This window comes from Eumetopias jubatus, unplaced genomic scaffold, assembly GCF_037043125.1.
Source record: "Eumetopias jubatus isolate StellerSeaLion01/CBP00866 unplaced genomic scaffold, mEumJub1_p1.0 scaffold_2, whole genome shotgun sequence".
In the NCBI taxonomy this organism is placed as follows: Eukaryota; Metazoa; Chordata; class Mammalia; order Carnivora; family Otariidae; genus Eumetopias; species Eumetopias jubatus.
In genome coordinates, this window is record NW_028274808.1 from 147,564,131 (window position 1) to 147,578,723 (window position 14,593).

At 35.1% G+C, this 14,593-nt stretch overlaps 1 protein-coding gene across 1 annotated transcript in view; it reads left to right on the forward strand.

Moving 5' to 3' along the window:
- The window catches only part of LOC114206698 (transmembrane protease serine 11E-like), a 65,080-nt gene that overhangs the window by 19,776 nt on the left and 30,711 nt on the right, over positions 1-14,593 (forward strand). The gene's annotated exons all lie outside the window — the stretch shown is intronic.

Here is a 14,593-nt window from a genome sequence, read left to right on the forward strand (position 1 = left end):
ATGAGTCTGACCAGGTTTTGGCCCAAAGTTACACTGAAGAGGGATCTGTTTTTCCTTGAAAACAAGAATACAATCAATATTTTCATTAAATGTGAGATAAAATAGAATATAGCATTATTAAGCCAGTATTAACATTTTATTAGTGAGGCTTTCACTTTTTAAAGGCTGTATAATAGGAACAATTTATTCTCATAACCTGGAAGTTTTTACTTCACTATTGTTGCCTCTTTATTTTTGGCTAAATTGTACTTTCAAGTTAGTAGAAAGAAACCTGATACTATATGTTTTGATAACTTCAAGTAAATGTACATGCTATTTATTCTTCAGTCTCAAGTGATCTATTGGCCAAATTAAAAAGGGTACATTTGATGCCCTCTCTAGTCCCAAGAACAGTGTGTCCCAACATACAGGCTTCTTGGTTACTGCCAGAGAGTGATTCTAATTCTTGGTAGCCTAACCGCACACTTACCATGGGTCCCAACTTCAGCATCTGTTTAGATGAGCCATTGGCTAAATGGATATTCAACAGTACGGTAATATTCAACAGTTCCAAAAAATGAATGAATGAATGAATGAAGGAACAAATAAATAAATAAATGAGTACCAATCTGTCTTCTTTATGGTGATTTTTAGAACTGGTCACATGTATCCACTTCCTCCTTCCTTCTTGTTTTCTTTCCATGCATATTTTTGTCATCCCATATATACTAAGAATAGGGTTACTGTCTGCTAAGAATTCAGTCTAGTAGAGTTGAGATACAAGTAAACAAAAAATTCTACTTCAATGCAGTAAGGGTTATGATACCATGAGAGCCCAGAGGAGAAACACCTAATATCATTTATGGGGATTAAGGACGGTGATTTGAGGATTGTGCCTGACACAAAGACACAGATATCTGCATATGCATGTATGAACACACATTTTTACTCTTCAGAAGTAAGACAGTAATGACTCAGTGTTGGCTGATATGCTTGTCTCCAGTATAATGAAAGAAATATACTGTCTCAATTGGGGGTTAATATTTATAAACTACTTGACTTTCCCAGAAGAATGATGTCACATAATTTTAAGATATTAATACTTTTCTAGTCTTTATTGTATTTTCAGCTGCTGACTTATAGTCAATACCAAAGGAAAACTTTCATTATATGCAGGGTAGAGTAGAGGGAATGTTAGACAAATTTAAAAAATATAGGTATTACTATTGGTTCGGTGGGTCATAAACTATATGATTTTGACCATCATTTAACTTAAATATGTTTCTTCACTGAAAACATAAGGAAGTTAAGCAATATGATTTTAAGATTTCTTTCTAGATTTAAACATCTGACTTTTATAAAATTTCTGGTTTACATGAACCTTTTAAGCTAGCATAATCTTAAGGCAATAGCTTTTAAGTTCCCACTCCTAGAAAGTGCGTATAAATTATTTATGTTCTCCTGCTCTGTATAAAATTTGACTTTGTCCTAAGAGTCACACACACAGTTCCCACTACACTAGTCAAGACTTGTCAGACTGGTTCTATTTAGATCATTAGAGACTTCTTTCTTCACCTTAATCCAGCCCACAAAATTGCTGATATAGTCTGGATGCACACACTTGACTGCAGACATTGGTCTCCACAGGACTCTTCCCTGCTGGTCAGCAATGTATCCGTGAGTTCCCTTTTCTTTTGTCTTAAGTGTACTTGTAGTTTAAAATGGCATGAACCACACCAAGGCATCTGTAGATCTTTAATTTACTATTTGTTTAATATAGAAACATACTTTTGATATTTAACATGAAATTATGTTAAGAAATAACATTTCTCTTCTTTCTATATTAGTGTTTCCTGTCATCTTAGGTTTCATCCCAAAATATTTTTTTATATACTTTCAGATGCGTTCAACAAAAGATAAAGGTACATCAGGTTTGACAGCTGTCTTTTAGTTAGCTAGTTAGTTTCAAGAATAGAATGTGTTTTTAGCTTGGACTTTGTTTTATTGGGAAAATACTCTTATTTTCAGAGGTATACATGAGAAAAAAATAAGTCTGAGGTCATGCAGATCAAAATTACATTCACTTCTGTTTAAATAGTTAAATTTTAAAAACTATAGACGTTTTGAAAGAGTAAGAAATAATTTAAGAAGATAGTATGATTAAATTATTATAGTTGATTTAAAAAATAAACCCAATGATGTACCTGGCCACAGTCACTTCTCTAACAGATAAGTCATAATTATTTTGAGGTTGTTTTCATTCAAAGTTAGAAACTAAGCAGTAATAAGGTTTCCATGTCCTAGTTTGGGCTGTGAAAAATAATTTTATCTTCAGATTAAAATTCTATTTTCTCTAATTCATATTCTGGCATATCATTTTTTTAAAACTTCTAGTTTGAGAAGAAAATAGTTTGGAAAATGTAAAAGTTCCAGTGGAATCTTAATAGTGAAAAGCACTCAGGCTCTGTCATTGATAGAAAGTTCCATATACTTGTTATGAAGAGTTTAATACTCTTCTGTACATGTTAATGAAGCAACTAAGAGCTGCCAACATAACAAATTTAGTCAGACTTCTCAAGGGTCTTTGCCTTTTGTGAGCACTTCTCCATAGTCTGTGCTGCTTTTTCTGTCCTATCCTTTGTTACTACATTATCTTTTAAGAATAGTACTATAGAAAAGAATGATTTTATTTAGACATATAATCTCTATCAACCTCAAGATACTAAATGGATTTCAGATTTTGTCTATGCTAGATATGAGTGAGTCTAGAATTTGTGTAGAGTAGTTATTATGTGGGGGTATTGGAATGCATTTTTCTGAGTGTACTCTCTAATGTGAAGCAAAAGATGTACCTATTTTTTGGTCCTACTTCAGAGTAGAAGGAAGATACCTCTCAAGGAAAAAAATAATACACAAACAAAAACTCCTTCCTGATCTAAAACTGTACAAAAAGTGGAGCATATCTATGTTTGTCAACCTAGGAGATGTTAAGAGAATGGGCTAGAGTGGAAAGGGATTAAATTTACTATGCACATTTGCAGGACCAAGTGCACCAACTGGAATGCTTTGAAGAAAGAGGTATAATTGAAATATGTAGACTATTTCTTTTTAAGGACATTGCTCATAACTGGGAAGATATATAAGAAACACTGCGGGGCGGTTTATCAAATGGCACATTCCTTCCTCTTTAGCCAAATTTCCAAGAGCCCTCTCCCTCACTTCACCTGTTCTAAATGAGAACCCACCATTTTAGAATTTAAAGGTAAGAAGAAATTTGGACCAGGTAAATATTATTCTTCATATGCTACCATTCCCCCCAAACTCTTATTTTTTACTATTCTTTCAGCACAAAGAGAGTAACACATGGAGTTTATAAAAACACACACACAGAGCAGAGGTTAAAGAAAACTTTATCAAGAATAAGTTTATAGGAAAGAGATTTGGGAAGAGAAGAATATATTTATTAAATAAATATTTATTGGTGTTGGGTATATATGCTGACTGTAGTCACCAGGAACCACTGACAAGAATTAAGGATGAGCAGACTGAACTTGTAGACAATATCTACACAAATTTAGATACACAAAGATGAAATGAGTAATATTCAAATTTTTAAAAATGGACAACTTTAATTTTTACTCAGTAGGGTCAGAGCTACATCTCAGTCTGTGTGTGGCCCATGGACCCCCTCCATTAGATTCACTGGGTGCTTATTAAAAATGGAAAAGTTTAGTTCTCATCCCAGAAATTCTCATGAATCTTTGGTTGAGTCATGGGAATCATATTTTTAAAAGTTACACAGGTAATTCTTAGTCACACTAAAGTTTGAGAAGAACTGACACAGTGTAAAGCCATAAAAAAGAAAGGAACATGTAAGACAGAAAGGAATTAAAGCAGAAAAGAAATAGGTCAGCTTTTAAAAGAGAAGCCCTTTGTTTTATTTAAATTGGTATAATTATATCTTAATGGGTGGTGATCTCTCCCTAGTCACCTTTCCCTCCAAGGGAGGAGAGCATTCATTTTGCATTGTAGTGATGATTAAGGAAGAGTAGATAACTTCAGGAGGTATGGGAAACAAAAGGGAGGATAAAACATGATTTGGGGAGTTTATGTCTAACAGGGAAGGTCTTGTTTTAGATTAAAAATCCATTTACAGGGAAACCTTAATATAAAACCAATCAAGCATATCCCCCCTACCCGCCCCCACTTGAAGTCAGTCAGTAGTGATACTAAAGGGTCATCATATTGAGGTTTAGGACCAGAGCTGCTATGGGATCTTGCTCCAAGTTTTGAGAAGGCCTCACTTCCATCAGCTATGATCTGTCCTGGTCCATGTAACAACTTTTAGTGAGTTCTCATTGTATATTAAATTCTGTGTGGAAGAAAACTACTTGTTGAGCACCTATTATGTATTGTACATTTTATAAAATGCGATCTCATTTAATTTTGGAAATACCTTGAGAAACACTTATTGTGATCGCTCCTTTAAAAGATGAAATCAGTGCAGCTCAGGCTGTCCAGCGTTAGTAAGTGTTGAATCTTAGAATCTGATCTTGGCCTTTCTGGCTCTAACGTCTATGGTCTTGCTACTGGAACACATTGTCTATCATGGGTGGGGAGCTAAAGGAAGAGTCTTTGGAAAGTTTACATTCGGACAGAGAAAAGGAAAACACACACACACACACACACACACACACACAGATACAGACCTGGAGAAATTGTGTATGTATGTGTAGGCATAGATGGCTATACAGTGTCTAGGCAAAGAAACAGATCATATACAGATTGATGTGAAATAATGTATGTACATGCTGAGGGAGGAAGGGTGGTGGTATAATTTTACATTTATTGATGGGTTTTTAGAAACATTTTAAAGAATGCATGGACTGCCCTTTTTTAATTGTCTTAAAACTGTCTTTATATTTAAACAAGGTGAAAATGTGACCTAACTTCTCTACACTATCTCAAAGGTGATCAGTGACTGAGAGTATAGCACCTCAATTGCATCATCACCGTTTTCTAAAAAGGATCATTTGCTATTGCGTGAAAATCGAGTTCACTGAGTGCAGCATATCATGGAAGGATTCATCAGTCTGTAGTAACTGTAACTGTCTTGATGGACCTTATTGTTATTTTTTCATTGTTGTCTGCTTTCCTCCAAAAATTGCTTCAATACAAGGAGGGAATAAATAGAAACATTCAAGAAAAGAGGCAACATCATGTGCTTCAATATCAGCATTGAGATTCATAAGTATGCCTGGTGGCTTTAGTACTTGAGAATGGGGTGAGTTGGGCAGCTGTGGAGCAGGTCTTCTAAGATGGAAGGTGGTGAAATGGGTACTCTGGCTGCCTTTCATGGCTTGGTCAGCATTAGGTTTTACAGGAACTGCACAAAGAACTTCTTCAAAACACACTCCTTCAGACATATTTTCATCGAAGATGGTGGGTGAGAATTAGGAAGAATGCTCTCACAGTTTCAAGCATACGTTTGAAATGAATGGATTAGAGAATAGGAAAGTTTTAAGAGGTTGAGAAAATAAAATGGGTATAGGGACACCAAGTCATGCCAGAATCTGCAAGCCAAAACTTCTCCTACTTACATACATGGTCTGCATGGTTGGGCAATTTGATATTTTTAGAATAGTAATTCTCAGATAATAGGACTAAGCTTAAGGGAATCCAAAGTAGTATCATGACTAAATTCTATCCTGAAATCTTTCATCTGAAGATGTCAGATGATATCTCTTTTTCAAAGTTGCAAAAGCAGATATGGAAGAATTTAGCACTTTGTTTAAAGTCAAACTGTGAGTCAGTGCAGAACAAAATAATAATTGCCGTCATTTGTTTTACATGTTCTATGTGCCAACTACTGTTCTAAAACATCATGAGTGTTTAGTCTTTAAAACAACCTATGGTTATATTATTATACCCATTTTATATATGAGGAAGTTGAGTTTCAGTTGATAACATTATTTGCTCAGAGGCAATACATGGCAAAACTGGGAATTAATCTAGGTCCATCTGACTCCAAACCTATGCTCTTGACTACAGTGGTGTACCATCCTCCTGTCTCCTGTATCCACTTTGGTGGTTTACTGCTAGGATGATTTAACTATCTCATTGTGCCAAAAGATATAAAAGTTGTATTTCCAAGGAACGATGCTATTGTTCAATGGATAGTCTTCACAATAGATCTCCAAGGCCAGTAGACAGGAAGAATTGCTATCTGTCTTTATAAAGTAGGGGATACAACCTTCAAAGATTAGGTAATTTGCATGTGGTTACAGGAATGGGTGAGTCAGTCAACACTAGATAGAATCTGTTCTTCCTGTTCACTGGTAAACCTAATTCAATACGATCAAGTAGAAGAGTTAAATTAACACAGGTGTCTGCATGACTCAGGAAATACTATTGTTATTGTTATCACTATTACATTTGAATATATATAGAAATATGTGGCCTTTTAAAAATTAATTGTTCATTTTAAAAGCTGACATGTCAGGTTGCATTTAGCAAAATCCAGAAAGGATACATATGGCAGGAAAAAACAAGTGTATATCCTGTAGAGATGATTCCACCATTTATTTTCTTATTTGGTACTTAGCAACAACACTGTAAGGTAGATAATTTTAACATTATCATGAATTTACAGGTAGGGAAACCAAAGATTAGGAAGACAGAGATTTCTAAATCTCTGAGTAAGTGATTGGTAGAGCTGGAGTTGGAACATAACATCTTTCTCAGTTGAATTCCGTTTTACACATAAGGCCTAATGCAAACCCTTGACGCATGGAGAAGAGTTGCTATGGGTGAAGTGGCACTACGCTTGGGAGCCTCATTGTTCTGTCTTCTCCTTATCCCCTTAGGCACACAGGAGGCAATTTGAAGAATTTTTCAACCAACTTTGAGAACAAATTAATTTCTCATTATGAAGGAGGAAACAATGACAACAGGCAACATTTGTTGAACATTGACTGTGTGCCTGGCCCAATGCCAATTGCTTTATGGGTGTTATTTCACTTAACCCTCAGAAGAACCCTATGCTTAGGTCCTATCATTAGCCCCATTTATAGGTGGGGAAATGTAGAATCAGAGAGAGTGAGTAATTTCAGAAACACCTAGTGAATGGGAGGCAGAGCCAGAACTAAATCCAAACTGTTTGATGTCAAAGCCCAGACCTTGATCCACTAAGTAAGAAATGGAAATCATTTGCTTAAAGTCATAGAGAATAGTCAAAAGTATCTTAAAACCAGCTGCTAGAGAATATTAAGTAAAAATATTTTATCATCTTTTCCATATATACAGAAACTATAAAAAATTAGTTTCCCAAAGATAATTTTTCCCCGAAGATAATTACAAAAAAGTGGCAACTTACCTTGATTGCAACTAATCTGTTTCACATATTGTAATAGCATCAGATTTAGGTATATATGAGGGACAAGAAATTTAGGGTAACAGAGGCTTATAAAAAATGGAATTAATATAAACAAGTCTGGAGGCAGGCAGATAGGCCTGTAGGGAGACTCACAATGTAAATCTAGGCTTCTGCTGTTGTGCTGTCCCACCAGCAATGAATATATGTCTTCCAAGTCATGGTCCAAAATGATTGTCTGAACTCCAACTACCACATATGCATTCTAGCTGTGAAATGCCCATCAGGATTCTAACCCCTGGAATAGAGACTACATTAGTGGGAACTTATTCACATGGTGACTCCTATGGACAAGGGACACTATTCTATTTTCCAAGATGGCCATGTACTCAACCAAATATCAGAGATTGTATTATTAAGGAAAAAAATATTTGGGGTAGGCACCTGCAACTATCTACTACAGACATGTTAAGTTTGAATGATGAGAGGTATATCCTATTGTGATGAACAGTAGGCAGTAGATATGTAGGTCTGAAGATTAGCTAAGTGAACTGAGCTGCAATTATGGATCTGGTAGCCATCAGCATATAGATATGAATTAAGGCTATGGGCATTGGTAACTGAAAAAATTTTATTCTTTTGGATAAAATGATACCTTTCTTATGATTTTATGGTATTAATTCGGTGTTCCACTCAAAAGTTAAGACTCAATACTTCCATATATTAAAGGTCAACAACTGGGGCAGGAAATTCATTAATCAAGAAATCTCACTTCTGGAAGAAGAATTTAAACATTAACAGAATCCATGCATTTTCCAACTGCCTTTCATTGATAAATTAATCCAGATAGGGTTTTATTTTAGAAAGGAATTTCTAGACTATTGGAGGGATTCTTTGTGCGTGGCTTACAGTGTTTGCCAGGAAAACAGCAATCTGGAGAACACCGTAGTGTCTTAGGGTGTCCTTCAACTGACACATTCCAATTTTAAGGGCCATCATTGTTTTACATAAAATGAAATTTCATGGGTCTAGGTATTTTAAAACTGGCTTAGGAGGCAATAAAATAAAGGAGGCATAAATAAAATTTATGAGTTCCTCATCTGAAACTTGGATTATTTAAAATCACTTGCTGTTCCTTACTTTGTTCCAGTTATCTGGTATATGGCAACCAGAAAAATGACACATTTGAAAAATTATGTTAAAGCTAATTGTTTAGTAAATGCTGAATTTTAATTATAATATATTAAACGTTTTAAAGTAATGTGACACATGGAACACTAACTTTGGTGGAAATTAAAAAGCGTCTAGATCAGTTAAAGTCCTCATTGTTTTTTAACAGATGAGGAAAATGAGGGCACACTCAACATCACACAAGTTTGGGATTAAGGGATACTGGAACTTATGTGTTGTTGAATATGCTTTCAGATTTCTCATCTCAGAAACTTCAGACTTAGATGAAAGGACTTAATCCTTAAGCCAAAACTTTAGGACTAAGATGCAGATCACTGGTCTTACAGTTCAGAGCTATTTCTACTCTATCATGTCAACTCTCTTAGGAGGTATCTAAACAAAGGCATGAGAGAGATTTGGTAGGAAGACATCTAACATTACAAAAAGTTTCTGAAAGTCTATGCTATGTATTAGCAGCCTTGAAAGTGTCTCTAAGCTTAGGTCTCTCAACTACTTTTCTTCTGATAACACCTGCCACCACGTACTTACATACTCCCTGTTAATTCTTACTTTTCTTACACATTTTTAAGTGTGTACAATTCCCTATGACTAGCTGCAATGTCATCCCTTGCCAACATTTCTGTGGGAAACTGTTGCTTTTAAAGTTCTTTACTCAGATCATGGCAATTTATTATCTTGAAGTAGAAAGAGTTTGAGGAAAAGAAAGCAAATATATTAGTAGATTAAAGATGAAAATAGCTCAATTTATAAGTCTATAAACCCATACCTAATTACTTATAATATCTTTAAATTTTGTTGTACCACATCTACCTGTGATTACACATTTCTAGGGTCAAAGTGTCAACCTGAATCTCGGTTTGTAGTTTCCTGTGCTGCACCAAATCTGGCTGGGAACTTAATAAATACCTTGGTCACCACACAGTGGAGATCAGAGACATTCCTCACTGCTGAGTTGCCACTAATACTTGCCAGTAATATAATACATGTATTTAACAAAGTCTGATGATCGCATATGTTATCTTCACAACTTCCTTTTAAAGTAGGTGGGAGGAAAGATATTATCACGAATGTTATGGTTGGTTAAATATAGGAATGGTTAAGCTATGGTTTTGCTTAAGTTAACAGTTAATGAGTGGTGGGGTTTTCTGTCACAATGCTTATTCACAATGTTTATTAAAAACTTACTACTGTATTAAGTACAGTACTTACTACTGTACTAAATAATACTATGTTTTTATGCCTACAATTTCAGTAATCTTTAGATACTTTATAATGTGTGAATCCCATTACAGAGCCATTTCAGTAATAGTTAAGGAAGTGTTGTCAGACATTTAAAAAAATTATCAAAGAGCTTGGTATGAATGATTCATACTGCTCCCTTCCCCCACACCATCAAACTGCTTTTACTAAATAGTAATTTATAACATTTGCCAATATTGAAGGAAACACTAAGAGTATTATAAAACTAATTTTTGTTTCAATGCTAGGAATATTGTGGAGAATATGTCATTACATTACATAGTAATTTTTTATGAGGAAAAGAATTGTATTGTTAATAAATAATTGCTCAGTGTTTATCCTATGGTTGCCATGAAAAGGGTATCTGAACAGGGTTTGCTTGTTTGCTTTGTTTTTTTATTTTTGTTTTTGAGTTGGCTGCTGGAAAGCTACAAATTTTGTGGCCTGACTTAAGGAAATGTCTAGATGGGAATTAATGTTGTCTTAGTATTATTCATATATATTTATATATGTATATTACTCTGCATATCTACATCTATCTATCTATCTATATATATATCCTTATAAGTTACCTTAAGCTAATCTAGAACAAGGTGGAATATAAACTAAAACATTTATAATAAAAACAATGAACTTCTCACCATTTATCTTAGTGCTGTAAAGAGAAAATGGAAACTCTTTTCTGGTAATTAGACTCCCACCTTGTTGTAATTGTAACTTCTCTGTAAGAACTATTCATAGTTATCATTCTTGAGAATGCACACATAATTCAGTCCAAGGGCCTGGCTGATATTATTAGGTACTTTATGGATATGTTTGTGCAACAGTTAACAAGACAGAAATAAGTTCTTTGCAATTTTAGAAGAAGTAGTTTATAATTCTTTTTTTTTAAGAAAAAGCAATGAAAATATACCATCCATGCACACATATACAAACTTTAGTTCCACCCTGTATATTTTTATAGTCTTACTCGACAAGGTATAAGAAAGATTAAAGATCTCTCCAATGCCTGCTGGTATAAATCTTCCACAGAAAAGAAAGCACTGGAAGTATTTGTGTGGATAGGACAAGCAGGCACAACTCAATAAGCTAAAGAAATAAGCTGGTGCCAAAAACATAATAAAAGTTGAATAAATACTTACTAACTGATACTTGAAATCCTAAGCACTGATTTAGGGGCTTAGCAATGTCATAAGATACTAGGTTTTTACTTCATTGTGGTATCTTTTTTTATGCTTTTGTTTTGATATTGTAACATACAGACATTCAATAGCCCCAAATAATGTGTTTCCTGAAGTTAATGTCCCCTCATTTGCATATGTCATTTTCTATCCTATAATAAGACTTTACAGTGGATAGATCAAATTACAGTTGGAAAATCATGTATTTTAAACCCAGGTGATATAGAAATATTAATCACAAATCTTGATCATTATATAAAGTGTTTTATGGAAATCAGGCTTTACTTAAATAGTAGTTATTCTCCACAATGTCTGACCTGTTTTTCTTTGTATGTAATATGCCAAGTTCTTTTCTAAGACTAAGACAAACCAGAAGTGCTTTGAGAGAGACAGAAACCCATAATATAGTATTGACAAATGGTCAGTTTAATCTGGTTTAGTCAACTTCAATTCAATTCCTTCTGTGAACCTATCTTAAGCATGTAATCGGAGAATATAGAGATAAGGCGCAGTCCCTATCCTTAAGGAGCTCAAAATATGTACTTCAATGTGATGCTCAGGGTAGAACTAACTGAAGTGGAGAGGACTTTTCGAACAGGCTCTTAAATACAGATAAGCTTTTAAGATGCAAGCAAAGCATAAATTCTGTTTCTCCACATAGGAGGCAAGCAGAAGCGAAGACAAAGAGCCTGAAAGTTCATGGGGCAAAGAGGAATGCCAGACTAACTAAGGCCAACTTGGGTTTCTAGTAGTCTCAGCCATTGGCTACATCACTTCTAGAAAGACAGCTTACTGGAATGGAGAATAATTCAGAGATTGAGAGGGCAGAAGAAAAACCTGTTATTAAGCTACAGGATGCATTTTAGTGAGAATTCCAGAATAAAGTCAGTGGCAATGGGATTGGAGACAGACTACATTAAATTTGCCATGCAGATGAGACTAGAAAGTGAAAAGATTCTTATAGTTCCCAACACAAATAGCAATGACTTGTAGGCTATTTCCTAAGTCAACCATCAGTAAACTATGGCCCACCACCTGTTTTTGTACAGTGCTTCAGCTAAGAATGGTTTTATACTTTTGTGGTTGGAAACAAATCAAAAGAAGAAAACTATTCATGTGAAAATTATATGAAATTCAAATTTCAGTGCACAGAAATAAAGTTTTATTGGAACACAGCCATGAGCATTTGTGTATTTTCTATGGCTGCTTTATGGCTACAAGGGCCCAGCTAAGTAGTTGCAACAGAGAATATGTGACCCAGAAAGCCTAAAATAGTTTCTATCTGGAACTTTACGGAAGAGTTTGCTGACCTCTGGTTTAAGTAGTTGATAATAATGCTTTGGAACCCCCAGCTTTATAGATACTGTGCATATATTTATTTAAAACATCTCAGCTGGACTGGGCTGGTGAAACATGTAGACTAAGAATATCATTGCTGCTTACCATTACAGAGAATGAGCAAAGAGTTTGAGATCCACCGGTAATCAGTCTACAATGGTGGTGTACTGTGGGGTTTGTTCTGATAAACTTTCCTCTGAAGTACTGTGAGCCCTGACTTAGTCTCCAGTGCTTGCCATGAGGTTTATTTGCATTAGTATCTTTTTCTTGCCCTTGCCTTTTTGTTGCTGATGCTGCTTTTCCTTTTTAGTACTATTCTTAAAATGACACATTAAGAAGTGATAATGATAATACAACTCTGGACATATTACTTGTCTTCTGGCAATTTTAGGCTTATAAAAATGTACCCATATTTTAACTGCTATATTCATCATCTAATCAGACATCTCCTCAAATTGAAAGGAAAAATCATAGAAAGAAAGAAATTTGACACCACTGAAGCTATTAGAATTTATCCAGTCTGTCTGAAGGTGATTTTACCTGGAAAGGTTCAGATAAGGTTCAAAAGGCCACAATAATGACAAAGATTTATGTACAGGAGAGGTTAATTACATAATTTTCTATTGATATGTAAAATGGATTTATTCTTCCATTTTACCTATTTTTTGAGCACACTTCTACCACATGTAATTTGGAGTAATTCAGTATTTAATTTCTTGCTGAGAGAGCAACAAAAAAAGTAATTAAGAAGCAGGGTGAATCAGTTTGCAAAGCAATGCCATACAGACTAGGAAGGGAAGAAATAATGTTTCAAATGACAAACATCTCAGTAATGTGGTCATTACCATTATTATTAATAATTAAAATAATGACGATAATAATAATAGTCCTTGCTGATGATTTTCTGCTTGTGAACTCAAAGTACCAAAAATCTTTACTCTTTTTATCTCTACATAGCTCATCATGTTAGGTGCGGTCTGAAATTATTATCTCTGGTTTTGACATGGAGAAAAAAAGAGAGAATTGAATCTACTGGTACAAGATTATACAATAAATAAGTTGGTGGCAGGACTCAGAATCAGACTCTCCTAATTATTTATTCAAAGTGTTTTTGATGGGGGTACCCGGGCAGCTCAGTCAGTTAAGCATCTGCCTTCGGCTCAGGTCATGGTCTCAGGGTTCTGAGATCGAGCCCCGTGTTGGGCTCCCTGCTCAGTGGGGAGTCTGCTTCTCCCGCTGCCCCTACCCTCACTCGTGCTTGCTCCCTCTTTCTCAAATAAATAAATAAAATCTTTAAAAGTTATTTTAAAAAAATGCATATTTTTCTGCAACATTTTTTCCCTAAAATATATCATTGACTATTTCCATGTTACTACTTCTAGATTTACCCCCTCAATTTAATGGCTGCATTGTTTTACTTTTCTGTCTTGATTAAGAGTTACAGAACAATTAGAACTTCTGCCATATTTCACAACTCTACAAAGTGATCATATATTTTCGATAATTATAGCACATTTGCTACAATTACAAATTCATATTCTTCATCTGGCATGTTTTGACATTAGCTGAAAGCCCTTCCCTCCCCATATTTCCCCCAAAGTTTTGCTTACGTCTGCTATACACATGTCCTTTCTTCTGCAACAGGTGAATAGCACACATTCAGAGATGAAGGAACAGGGATCAATTTTTAGGTTTCTTAGGCACATTTGCACATAAAAAATTAACAACCTTCTCATGGAGCAATCTTTTTATCTTGCAGTAATTGCCATTGTAGGATCAGGTGTTTGGCATATCACTCAAGGGACATTGAAGAGATTGGGGAGAGGAAGATGAAGTGTCCTTGGCTATAGTCCCATAGGAAAATCACAGGAACAAGGGAGAAGACCTAGTAGAGTCTCTAGAGGCTTTCACTATATCTCAGTGCCTTCAGGATGGGCAGAGTCATGTAGCAATGATGACAGTATTGACTTCTGTGACAATGTTCTAACAGAAGAAAACACCGAGGCAGAGCCAGGTTATGATGTGATAGGTCCCAAGATGATATCACATCTTGGTCCTACATAACTGGAAACAGAGTCCCCTTGATTCCTGTAAGCACATATTATTTGTTGCAAAAATAACTGCATTTTGCAAGAAGTTTTCCCATTCATGATCTCATTCAGGATCCCACAATCAACCACGTGCTTTAGACTGAATGGCTATCCTGCCCCTTATTGACAGATGAAGAACTTAGCCCAGAGTTTAAATGATTTGTCCAAGTTGCTAAGGGAAGAGCTGGATTCAGAATCCTCCT